The following is a 12999-nucleotide window of genomic DNA, read 5'->3' as shown; positions in this document are numbered from 1 at the left end:
GCCCCTCCCCTGTGGCCCTCGGTCTTGGGGGGTAAAGCTACCATCTTGCCTCACCGCCACCTGAGACTCAGACATAGCTTCTGTTCGTAAGTCTCTATTAAATGTTTTTTTCTAAGAAACTGGATATGTCAGCAATTCTCCTGCCTCGGCCTCCTGCAGTGGCTCACGCCTTTATAGGAGTCCGAGGTGGGTTGATTGCTGGAACCCAGGACTTTGAGACCAGCCTGGGCAATATGGCAAGACCCTGTCTCTACCAAAAAATGTAGAAATCAGCTGGGCATGATGGCATATGCCTGTAGTCCCAGCTACTTGGGAGGCTGAGGTGGGAGGATTGCTTGAACCCAGGAGGTCGAGGCTGCAGTGAGCTGAGACTGTGTCAGTCTACTGCAGCCTGGGCAGCTGCCAAAACAAAACAAAACAACAAAAAAACCCAGAGACCCCTGAAAAGCAGTCTCTGCCACCTGGAAGCTTGCTGCCTTGTCATTTCAACATGCTTGTCTACTTCAGTTGATGCATTACTGTGGGAACAGCAAGACGAGCTGGCGATTCCACATACTCCCCTTGTTCGGCACGCAAATGGTGCACAGCTATGCGGTTATCTAAAACTGCTCCAGGCTGGGCATGGTGGCTCACACCTGTAATCCCAGCACTTTGGGAAGCTGAGGTGAGCGGATCACTTGAAGCCAGGAGTTTGAGACCAGCCTCTCCAGTATGGTGAAACCCCATCTCTACTAAAAATACAAAAATTAGCAGGGTATTTATGGTGGTACACGCCGGTAATCCCAGCTACATGGGAGGCTGAGGCAGCAGAATTGCTCGAACCCAGGAGGCGGAGGTGGCAGTGAGCCGAGATTGCACCACTGTACTCCAGCCTGGGTGACTAAGCGAGACTCTGTCTCAATAATAATAATAATAATAATAATAATAATAAAACTACTCCAGCTAAGGAGTCTAGGGACTTGCTGGGCAGCCATAGTAGCTGCCATTTGGCTTGCTTTGATCCACAGGGCAGCCCTCAGGAGCACAGGTCTGTGTCTTGGGTAGCAGCAGTCACTACGGCTGTCTTTTCTAACCAGGGATCAGTCAGGTTATTACTACACCCAGGCAAAGCCACGCCTGCCTGAAAGACTTCCTGACTCATTACCTGCCAGTCAGATGGAGTGCTATCTGGCTCACCAGCAAGGGAAAAGAGGAGCTTGCCTTCTTTTGGGAAGGGTAAGGGAGTAGCCCATCTGGGATGCCCAATAGAAACGGGGGCTTCGTGGTCCCTAAAAGGGTACGCGTAAGGAGTACTCAGTCCACAATTCTTTTAGGGGTCTTTGGATGTTCAGGTAGGGACATGTAAAAAGCTGTGAACTGTTGGGTTAAGAGGTCGCTATGATCCAGGACAGATTGACTTCAGTGACACCTCCAACAGTGGATGAGCTGGTGGATGAAGCAAGAGCTTGTGAAATACTAAGCAGTGAGCTGTCCTTCCATCCAGAGGCAGGAAGGTGCTGGAGAACAATAACAGCCAGAAAAGCGCATGTTCCCTTTGTGATTTCTTAGGGTCTTTGGCTGGGCTTTGAACTCTGCCAGTTTCTCCTGGAGGAACTCCAGAAACACTGGCTTTATCTGAGTGTAGTAAATCTGCAACACCCACAGATGAGTGGGTTCTCAGCAACACCTCAAAAGGGCCGACCACGGTGACTGCTCTGATACTCAGCCTGCTGGAATTTCCAGGTCTTCAACAGAACTTGGTCCCCTGGTTTCAAAATTTATTTATTTATTCCTTTTTTTTTTTTTAATTTGAGATAAGAGTCTCGCTCTGTCACCCAGGCTGGAGTCCAGTGGCTCAATGTTGGCTCACCGCAGCCTCCACCTCAGGTTCAAGCGATTGTCCTGCCTCAGCCTCCCGAGTAGCTGGGATTACAGGCATGTACCACCACGCCCGGCTAATTTTTGTATTTTTAGTAGAGACGGGGTTTCACCATGTTGGCCAGGATGGTCTCAAACTCCTGAGCTCAAATGATACGGCCGCCTCGGCCTCCCAAAGTGCTGGGATTACAGGTGTGAGCCAACATGCCCGGCGTCAAAATTTAATTGTAAAAATATTGTGTGTGTGTGTATATATATATATATATTTTAGATGGAGTTTCACTCTTGTTGCCCAGGCTGGAATGCAATGGCACGATTTTGGCTTACAGCAAAATATGTGTGTGTGTGTGCGCATATGTGTGTATGTATATATATACGTGTATATATACACGTATATATATACACACACATATATACGTGTGTGTGTGTATATGAAGACAGGGTCTTGCTCTTTTGCCCAGGCTGGAGTGCAGTGGCGGGATCAAAGTTCACTGCAGCCTCCAATTCCTGGCCTCAAGCGATCCCCCTGCCTCATTTGGCCTCCCAAAGTGCTGGGATTACAGGCTCATGCCACCATGTCCAACTTAGTTCCACAGTTTCAAAGAGCCGAGAGGCACGTCTTCAGAGAACTAGAGCCTGTGGGAAACGCTCAGGGAGACCAGGTACTGCATCTCCTCATTGTTTTTTGTATGATCCAGCTTCTGTTTCTGGGGAAGAAAATCCCTCAAGTGACAGGACATCCGGGGATGGGAGAAATGGTTCATGCTACCCAGGATGCACATGCTTCTGTCCTTTGCTCACGTGTAATGGAAACACACTGACCATCCCCAGATTGTGGAGCCCGAGGACTCTTTTGAAATGAATCGCAAATTAATCACTGCAGACATGGCCAAAACTGGGCTAGCTTTAGGGACCCTGTTCAAGGTAAGAGTTTCACTCCCTTATTGGTAAGTTTTCAATTTTATTTATTTATTTATTTATTTATTTATTTATTTATTTATTTATTAGAGATAGAGTCTTGCTCTGTCACTCAGGTTGGAGTGCAGTGGCGCAATCTCTGCTCACTGTAACCTCTGCCTCCCGGTCAAGTGATTCTCCTGCCTCAGCCTCCTGAGTAACTGGGATTACAGGCGCCCACCACCACACTCGGCTAATTTTTTATTTTTAGTAGAGATGGGGTTTCACCGTGTTGGTCAGGCTGGTCTCAAACTCCTGACCTCAGGTGATCCACCCGCCTCGGTTCCCCAGTGTTGGGATTACAGGTGTGAGCCATCACACCCAGCCAAAAACATTTTAATAAATTCCAAAATCTTATTTTTAACCATTACTGCTCTGTAGCAATAGTTGACGTCCCAACCGGAGCCAAGAGCAGTGTTGATCTTGAGCCAAAGACATGTTAGCATCTTTCTACTGGCAACAGATGCAGTTCATCAGAGAAATGCACAATCCAAGAACGTGCCACACATCAACAGTACCCACTGCCACAGCATGGAGGGGAGGGGAAGAGGCTGGGATGTCTCCTGTTTGGGGCTCTCACAGTCAGGCTGCCTGGGGCAGGGCAGCACCCCACAGCCTTCTACACCCCAGCACCAAACCCCCAGACGCTCACTTGTCTGTCCCTGCAGATACTTGGCTCCAGGAGAAGGTTCTGGGGGCAGGAACAGATGGGGTGACCGTGGCCTCTGGGACATCTCAGGGGTGGCAGGACGCACAGACTGAAGGCCGCCTGAGGTGGCTGAGCCCTGGAGGAGGGAAAAGCTCCGAGGGCAGGTGCGGGGACGTCTTTGGTCGCCTCCCACAGCCAGCCCCATCTGACAGTGGCAGAACAAAGGCAGCCGTGCCCAGTCACCGTCGTTCAGGCGCTGCGAGGCACTCTGACAAGGGACCCGATTGAGTGTTTCTTTGAAGAAAATTCACTGTAACCAGATCAAATGAGCTTGTTAATCTAGACACCCCAGGAAATGGTGCGGGGGAGCAGAGGCTGTGCTCACCGCGGCTTTCATCCTAGTTTTTGGCAGCTCTCGGGGAAGCCAAGCCACGGAGCTTCCCCCACGGAGGGGGAAGGAGTGCAGGCTGGGGTCGAGCTGGCTGGGGAGGGGACTGCCCAGTGGCCGGCTGGCTCTGCCCGGGACCTGAGGCAGGTGGGATCCGTGGGCACTCGGGACACTGGGTGGGCAATGGGGCCAGGCTGTGTCACCAGGAGCCGGTTTCCCCTCCTGGTTGGGAACGCACTTGAGGGTTCCTCCTCCCCTTACCAGGCCCAGGCCAGCTTCTCTGTCCAGTCTCCCTTAGCGCTGCCAGGGCACCAACTCACACCAGAGCCGGGCACAGGGCCTCACAGAGTGCTGCTTGAGGAACTGCGGGGAGACGGTGTTGCAGGACCCATGACCACCACCAGGCCCTGCAGAGCTGGTGCAGGAGGAAGTGGGGACAGGGTGACGGGGTGCTCTCAGCACTAATTCCTGCATACTAATTACATTTTTAATCAGGCAGAACGAGACTCCGGCATCAATCTGCCAGGCAGCCAGCTCTGGATCGTGCTGGAACTGACAGGAAGGTTCCGGGCGGTGACATCGGCTCAGCAGTGAGGTGTGGAGCCTGAGCTGTGTCCCTTGCCCTGGGTGCAAGGGGCATTCCACTGCCCAGGCTTCCCAGAGGCACCCCACACACCAGATGGCACTCCATACTTGATTTTGTTCCCTGACATGGATTTGCTGAAAAGCCCTCATTCCTTCAGCAGAGGAGGGCAGTGTGGGGAAAAGGGGGGTTGGCCACTCAGAGGGGTGCTGGGCCGTTGCTGGCCAGGCCTCAGCCTTCCTTCTAGCCCCACCATCTTCCTTGCAGTTTGCTTAAAAACTGAGAGGCAAACATAAAATAAAATCCAGAAATAAAAATAAAAACAGGCCAGGCACAGAGGCTCACACCTATCATCCCGACACTTTGAGAGGCCAAGGCAAGAGGATTGCTTGAGCTGAGGAGTTTGAGACCAGCCTGGGCAACAAAGCAAAATCCCATTTTTCCAAAACAAAAGCCCAAAAACAGCTGGGTATGGTGGCACAGGCCTGCAGCCCCAGTTACTCGAGAGGCTGAGGCAAGAGGACGGTATGAGGTAAGAATTTTGAAACTACTTGAGCTGCGATGGTACCACCATACCCTGAGCCTGGGTGACAGAGCGAGACCCTGTTTCTAAAAACATTTAAATTAAATTTAATAATTTAGAACATTAAATTTAAATTTGAAAAATTTAAACATTTTAAAAACAGAATTAAAAATTCCCCTTTGTGTCAACAGTTCCTATTTCTAAAAGCCAGCAGGGCCCGGTAACCTCAGTCCTCCCCCTCCTCCTCCTCGGGGCCCAGGTGGCCCTGGGTGCCCGGCCACTTCAGGACAGCACTATACTAGAGGGCCATGGCTGCCCGCAAGACTCCCTCCACCAGGCTGAAGACAGTGATGACCTGTGCAGAGCCCGGCTGGGAGGAGACAAGGATGGCAGGGGCTGATGCTGAGGCGCAGCTCCGTCTTGGTCCCTGCAGCAGGACCCCAGGCCCCTCCCTCAGCCTCTGGAAGCCTCTGCTTGCCCGCCAGCAACGGGGGCCTGCTCCAGGATGAATGCTCTGGGTCAGGGCAGAGCTGAGGGAGTCCGAGGCCACATGTCCCTGACGTATCCTGAGAGCTCCCAAGGCTTACAAAATGCAACCCGGGAGCCTGGCTCCACCTTCGGGGAACGATGTTGGTGAAAACGGTGCCAGAGAATTTCTTGGGTGTAAACTCATAGCTTTCATCAAGTTCTCAAAAGGACCCCAGAAGGCCAGCACCCCTGCATTAGAGGGACGGCAGAGCCCCACCTCTCCCCACTGTGGTTGTCCCCAAGGGAGGGAAGGTGGTGCCAGAAAGCAGAGCCACAGGAGGGGGTCTGGGTGAGCTGGGAGGGCCTGGGGGTCCTGAAACCCCACCCAGGAGGCTGCAGTGCTGGGGGAGCCCAGGGGACACAGATGAGGGCAGGGGGCACCGCAGGAGGCAGGGGAGGGCTCGCCAGGACTAAGGGGGATGGGACACAGAGGGGGCCGCCTGCCCTCCCTCCCTGGAGGGCTTCAATGCTTGGAGGTGGCCCTTGGCCCTCATCCCTGGCCCACCCCTGTCTGGCTGGAGGGAGCTTCAGGGAGGCCCTGCCAGGCCATCTCCGGCTAAAGCAGCAGGTGAGAGTGACCGGGGGCCAGGGGCTGGAGCTGGGAGGGCCTGTGGCTGTGTGTGCTAAGGTGAGCAGGCGGTAGGGGGTCCAGGGCTGACTGCACTGAGGTGGGGACAGAGAACGGTGGCAGTGGAGCACTGCGCCTCCTGCTGGTGCCATCTGTCAGTGCAGGCAAGGCTGGGCCCACTGCAGGGTGACCTAGGCTTGAACTTCAGGACACAGAGCCCCGAGGGTCTGCGGGGACTCTGTCCTTCCTCTTCTGCCCAGCTCCAGGTTAGGAACACCACGTTTACTGCACACAACGGGCTGGACACTGTACTCCCAGGGCATTTTGGATGTTAGGAAATTCAAAGCCAGACACAGGGCCCAGGTGGTGACCTGCGGACCAGAGGGCCAGCTGGAGCCAGGCTCCTCAGCCAGTGTTAGGACAGGCCCAAGCCCCCTTGGACAGAATGGTGAATCAACAGTCACTCGGTGTAGGAGTTGAGGCAGGGACAGCTCTCTTCCTACTCCTCAGGGGACACTCCATCCAGAGTGGCCAAGGACCATTCTCTGGCTTCTTCTTTCTTCATGTCCCTTTTAAAACAGTTCCCAAAGCCAGGCAAGCCTGGAGCCAGGGCCCTTTCTGCATAAGGGGACTCAAGAGGAGGCCAGGAGGCTGGGGGGCCAGAGGTGCCCATGCCTCTCTCCAGGAGACAAATCTGGCCTGCCTGGGCCTCCCAGATGCCCTCAAGACAGCGAGACTGAGAATGGCCTGGACAGGCCCACCCCGCTGAGGATTGGGTAACTGGGATCCTCCAGGAGGCTGAGGCGGACCCCATGCTGACTGTCAGGACAGCGGGCAGGAGCCGAGCCTCCCATGTCCCGTTGCTGCTGAGTCACTGCTGGGCACCACCAGGCGCGTGATCTCTGGTCTACCTCTCCCCAGCATGAGGCTGGGCTGCCGCTCTGGCCCAGGAAGGAGGAGAAAGAGGAGGTGGCCTGTGGCCGTGTGGGACCGGGGCTGCAGACGCTGTATGCTGGAGACACAAGTGGAAACCTAGGAGCCTATGGGTCTTTGCTCAAGGAGGCCAAGTCCATTGGCTGATCTGGCCAGAGGGGGTGGCAGGCAAGAAAGCCCAGGATGGCATCCCTTGCCCTTAGCAACATGGGCCTCAGGCTCCTGGCACTTCCTCTTGGGCCCAGGCCCACTTTTGGTCAGGGCTGTCCTCATGCCCTCTGGCACTTATCCCACCCAGCTGAAGCCACACTTCAGCCCAGCACCTCTGTGCCCCCCAGTACTTCACCCCACAGCAGCCGAGAGAGGCAGTTTCCAGCCTGCCAGACTTGGCCCTTCTCATCTCCGACCACCTGACCCTCCCAGGGGCTGAGACACAGAGGTCTGAGTTCCAAAGGCCCTTGTGCTGGGCAGGAGGCAGGACTGGGGCAGGAGGAGACACCTAGTGTCTCTAGGACCAGCACACAGCCCGGACCAGCTGGGGCCACAGCCCCTGAAGCTGTTTGTCCTGTGGTCTCCGAGCTTTCAGAGCTGGGTGTCAAGGCCAGTGCTGCTGCCTGGGAGCGAGTGAACGGGTTCCTTGCAGAGGTCCAAAGTCACTCCTGTGTGTCTCGCTGGCTCCCTTGCTCCCTGGCTGCTGTACACACTCACCCTCCTGTGCCCTTGGCCAGACAGACAGACAGCTCCCGTCACTCTGTGCACACGGGCCCTGGAATCCAGGGCACAGTTGGCGGTGACCTGCTCGACTCCCTAACTCCACTTCCCTTCCAGCACCTGCTGGGCCCTGGGTTAAGTTGGGGGCAAGTCTCCGGGGGAGGTGGGCACAGCCTCCACTCCCAGACACATCTGGGCTTTGTTCTCGGCAGTGGCCCAGTTCCCCAGATGACCTGGGTGAGGTTGAAGAAGGGCCCTGGCCCCTCCTGGCTGGTGGAGGTGGCTCAGGGTGGGGTGGGGACCATGGCTTTCCCACAGGCCCAGCCGTCCCTGGGACAGCCCTGGAGTCCTGATGCAGAAGCTCACTGGGGACTGCGTGCCCCCTCACACCTTTCTGTGCTCTCTGCTACTGCCCTGTCCTGTCCCCACCGCATTCTCAGGGCTGAGGAACAGGAGCACTGCAGACCTTCTGGTGACTCCCTGCCGTCGGATTCCCGGGCCAGGGCACCTCTGAGCTCCCTGGCAGGCGAGCCAGGAGAATGCAGCCATTCCTGCTGGAGAAATATCTGACATGATCTGTCATCTGCCCTCGGTCAGGCCATCAGCACCAAGATGCTTCAGATGCACACAATCATGCATACTTTTGCCCTCTCCACAAAGACTACCATGTGCCAGGCACGGTTCTGGACTTTCTCCCCATGCAGTCGGACTATCCTCCTGGGCAGGAGCACCTGGGCTGTTCCCTGGTGCCCTCTTCCCCCTCTAGATCCGCTGCCGGCCTGGGGGAAGAGGGACACCTGTAGCCTCCAGGTCGACCCTGGGTTGCACTTTGCAGTGTGGCCAGCAGGGGGCAGCATGACCCCATAGCGGGTTGCACTGAGGCTGCAGGCTAAGGAGGCCACCAGGCAGACAGGGTGAAGGAGCAGGGCTGTGCGAGGCAGGTCTGGTTACTCTCCTATGCCCATGCCCCACCCTATGGGTTTAGGAACTGAATGTCTGCGGGCCCCTGGTGCTGAACCAGGCTCCTGCTCTTAGTTCCTGCAGGAGCTCTCCACATCCCTTCTCATGGTCTTCAGTAAACACGAGGACAAGGACAGGAGGGAGGGGACCCGGAGAGGGTGGGGCCACTGCGGAAGCCCCTGCCATGACCACAGACCTCAGGCAAGCTGCTTCCCTGGCAACTCTGCTACCTGTCCTCCCTGGACCCCAGCACAGTCCCAGGAGTCACCCCTGCCCTCGACAGTGAACATGTGCACTCTTGGTGACTTGAACGTGAAGCCTGCTGAGGTTTTGGAGGAGAGGCCCACCGTGCCGGGGCCCTTGGTGTGACTGAGTCTCTGCTTCCCGTGTGGTCTCAGCCTCTCCCTCCCTCCTGGGGCTGGGAGTTGGGACAGCACCTGTGGAGCTCTGGCACAGCCAGTTGGGCCACATCAAGTAGGGACCCAGACAAAGGTCAAGGGCACTGAGGAGGGAGCTGGCACCACAGAGTCCGCTTCCCAGGCACAGTCTTGGCCATGGTGTTTGTGGACAGCTGCAGGGGCTGTTTGCTGCCCTTATGTCCTTCTGATGCTGCAGGTAGCAGATGGCGGCGGAGAGAACAGGTGGGCTCTGGGTAGGAGTGAACAAAGGTGGGGCTGGCCCCTGGCTCTGGTGGTGGCACCCTGGGGTGGCTGGAAGGTGGGTCCCCAGTGGAGTTTGGGGACAGAAAGTTTCAGGCCAAGCCCAGCTGCCAGCAACCAGAGTTGCAGTGAGTTGAGGATTCACTGTCGCAAATAGGGCCCCGCAACCCAGGACGGAGAACTGAGCTGAGCAGTGCGGGGTGGGTGGGGTGGGGTAAGTTGAGTCAGGGCTCTCATCTGGAACCAGCACAGGGACCCCTCGTACAGTCTCATACTCTCCTCACAGGATCCAAAGGACCTGCCAAATTGATGAGAAATACACGCCAACCCTTCCTTTCCCAGGACACTCAGAGTGGCTTTGGAAATGATTAAGAGTTGGTCTGGGCCTGGGCACAAGGGCATGGCTGTTGGCCAAAGATGAAATGCATTCAGCTTCAAAGACTTAAGCAAGAGAAGCAGCCCCTTCTGCCCTCAGCCACCAGGGCCCTTGTCACACTCTGTGGGAGGCTCCTGCTAATGGAATGAGGCCAGTCACAGAGCTTGTTCAATTAGCTCTTGCTGAAAACTGCTAACGTGGAACTTTGATAAGTATTGCATGCAGGGAGCGGTGGATCACCCCATAATCCCAGCACTTTGGGAGTTCAAGGCGGGAGGATCGCTTGAGTCCAGGAGCTTGAGACCAGCATTGGCAACAAAGTGAGATCTTGTCTCTACAAAAAAAAAAAAAAAAGTCATCCTGTTGTGGTGGCATGTGCCTGTTGTCCCAGCTACGTAGGAGGCTGAGGCAGGAGGGATCCTTTGAGCCCAAGAGGTTGAGGCTGCCGTGACCCATGACTGCACCACTGCACTCCAGCCTGAGCAACAGAGTGAGACCCTGTCTTGAAACAAAATCAGAAGAATTGCTCCCAGCCAGTTTCACCTTCATTTCTTCTGAACACCACATTTTCAAGGACTTAGGCAGGTCCTTGTTGCAGGCTTGGAGCCTGTGGGCTCTGCTGAGGCATGAAGGCAGCTGCTGGGCCTGTCTCAGAAGCAGAGTGCCCAAGCACAGCCCCTTCTCCATGGCTGGGCAGCCCACAGGGTGCTGGTGGCGGCCACCTTTATGTGGGACCTGCTGTGTTTTTAGCGGCTGGAAATGGAGGGTAGTGTGGTAGAAACTGCAGGGCCCCAGGAGACAGAGGTCTGTGGGGCACTGAATTGCAGGCTGCTGGGAGGGAAAGTGGAAAAGATCTTGGTGGCAGCTCTGTCCCGGGCCAGGCTGGGTGGGGCTGGGGGTCTGGGAGCTGGAAAGTGGAGGCCTAGAGAGAGGGAGCCACAGGCAGAGCCCCTGGCCTGGGTCGGGGAGGCGGGGTCGGGAGGAAGTGTAGCTGCCTGAGTGATGGACCCCAACCCACAGCTGGCCGTGCACCCTGCTGCCAGCCTCCAGCAGAGGGTGCCACGGCCGCTGGGTGGCCCAGCAGTCACAGCTTGGGCCTCTCACTGACCCCTCTCCTCCTGGGCATGCTGCAACATCCTGAACCCATTGGACATTCCCATGAAACCACAGGGAAATGAATGGGGCCCAGTTCACAGGCATGGAAAAGCCCAGAGGAGAAGGCCTCTGGAGCCAGACATCACAGGCCTGCAGGGGAGGCCAGAGCCAGGTTTCCTAGGCTGGGAGGCTCAGTCCACAGCAGGGCCTTTCTCTAGGTGAGTGGGCGGGGCCCTGACGCAGCCAGGCACATTCAGCTGCTGTTTTTCCTTTTTTTTTTTTTTTTTTTTGAGACGCAGTCTCGCTCTGTCACCCAGGCTGGAGTGCAGTGGCCGGATCTCAGCTCACTGCAAGCTCCGCCTCCCGGGTTCACGCCATTCTCCTGCCTCAGCCTCCCGAGTAGCTGGGACTACAGGCGCCCGCCACCTCGCCCGGCTAGTTTTTTGTATTTTTTAGTAGAGACGGGGTTTCACCGTGTTAACCAGGATGGTCTCGATCTCCCGACCTCGTGATCCGCCCGTCTCGGCCTCCCAAAGTGCTGGGATTACAGGCTTGAGCCACCCAGCCCGGCCCAGCTGCTGTTTTTCTAGCTCCAAAGGAAGGAAGTCCCCAGAGGCCAGGTGGCTACATTTGGGCCCTCAGGCATTGCCAAAGGGAGGCCCAGTGGCTATGGTGGTTTTGGGGAGGGGCTTACTGGGAGCTGGAGCCAGGCTCTGGGCACTCAGGTATTCAAGGGAGAAGGGTGTTCTGGAAAGGTGTTCTGGTGCAGGTCTTTTTCCTCTCTTCTGCCTGCATACACACTCCTACACACCGATGCTACCAGAGATGGCTAGGTAAGTGAGACGAGCCTGGGCTTCCTGGGACCTCTGGCAGCTTTGCTGCTGCCAATTGGAGCACATTTGTTCACCTTTGAAAGGTGCTGTTGCCCTCATGGCCTCTAGGGGCAGGTTCTCTTCAGCAGGGCCACCACCCCAGCCAGGTAGCCCCTAAAGGCTGCAAGGAAATGAGAGCACAGCTGCCATACTGGGCTGGGCTCTGTGCACTTTCCCGTGCACTCCTCAAAACTCTGGTGAGGCCACCTCCTCCCAGCTGCATCCGGGTCTGGCCCCTCTCTTGACTCAGAGTTGCCCTGGGCTAAGCACAGTGCTGAGCATGTTTGCTTTTCCTGCCCTCGGTCTTCCCATCACCTGCAGAAGGTGCCAGGTGCTGCCTCTGTTGTTAATGCTCCTCCCACCGCCCCATGGAGACGTGCTGGGCCCCAGATGTGCTGGGTCAGGATGTTACCACACAGCAGGTGGATTCTGTCTCTCCGTGAGTTTATTCATCCATTCTGCAGTGCTATTAAGAAACACCGGAAACTGGGTAAAAGAGGTTCAATTGGCTAACAGTTCCACAGGCTGTACAAGAAGCATGGCTAGGGAGGCCTCAGGAAACTTTCAATCATGGCAGAAGGCAAAGGGGAGGCAGGCACGTCTTCCATGGCCGGAGAGTGAGGAAGAGAGAGGAGGGGGAGGTACTGCACACATTTAAATGACCAGATCTTGTGAGATCTCACTCGCTATCACGAGAACAGCAAAGGGAAAGTCCTCCCCTATGATCCAATCACCTCCCACCAGGGAGCTCCTCCAACGCTGAGGATTACAATTCAACATGAGATTTGGGTGAGGACACAAATCTAAACTGTATTGTCACTGGTAGAGGGTTGTGACTGCAAGTTTTCCAGGTTCCTGGCATATTGAACAAAGAATTGGACAAAATGCCCAGCAAGGCAAAGAAAGAATGAAGTGACAAAAGAATGAAAATGGGGATTTATTGAAAAGGAAAGTACACTCCACGGTTTGGGAGCAGACCAAGCAGCGACTCAAGGGTCCGGATACGGAATCTTCTTGGGTCCAAATATCCTCTAGAAGTTTCCCAATGGCCATGTCATGCTCACCTCATGTAAATGAAGTGGTGGCCTGCAATCAGTCTGATTGGTTGCAGAAAGCAGCGAACCAAAGGCTGAAGTGAAGTTACAAAGGTCACATTCCTGTTCAACCAATCAGAGACTAGGGTGAAGTTACAAAGTTATACTTCTATGGAAATGAAGACCCGGCCAGCAATCAGTCTGATTGGTTGTGGACAGCAGCCATTCAGAGGCTGGAGTGAAGTTACAAAGTTGCCAACGAAGACTGGACCTTCAATCAATCTGATTGGTTGTGGACAGCCAATT

General features: G+C 55.6%; 1 long non-coding RNA gene across 1 annotated transcript; it reads left to right on the top strand.

The window, feature by feature from the left end:
• Nucleotides 1-2555: 2555 nt before the first annotated feature.
• On the top strand, nt 2556-4757 carry LOC114671439 (uncharacterized). Its single transcript, XR_003721454.2, has 2 exons — nt 2556-2781; nt 4347-4757. It is a non-coding gene; the product is annotated as an uncharacterized LOC114671439 (long non-coding RNA).
• The last annotated feature ends 8242 nt before the right edge of the window (nt 4758-12999 follow it).

This window comes from Macaca mulatta, chromosome 12, assembly GCF_049350105.2.
Source record: "Macaca mulatta isolate MMU2019108-1 chromosome 12, T2T-MMU8v2.0, whole genome shotgun sequence".
In the NCBI taxonomy this organism is placed as follows: Eukaryota; Metazoa; Chordata; class Mammalia; order Primates; family Cercopithecidae; genus Macaca; species Macaca mulatta.
This window is presented reverse-complemented; position numbering and strand designations above follow the sequence as displayed.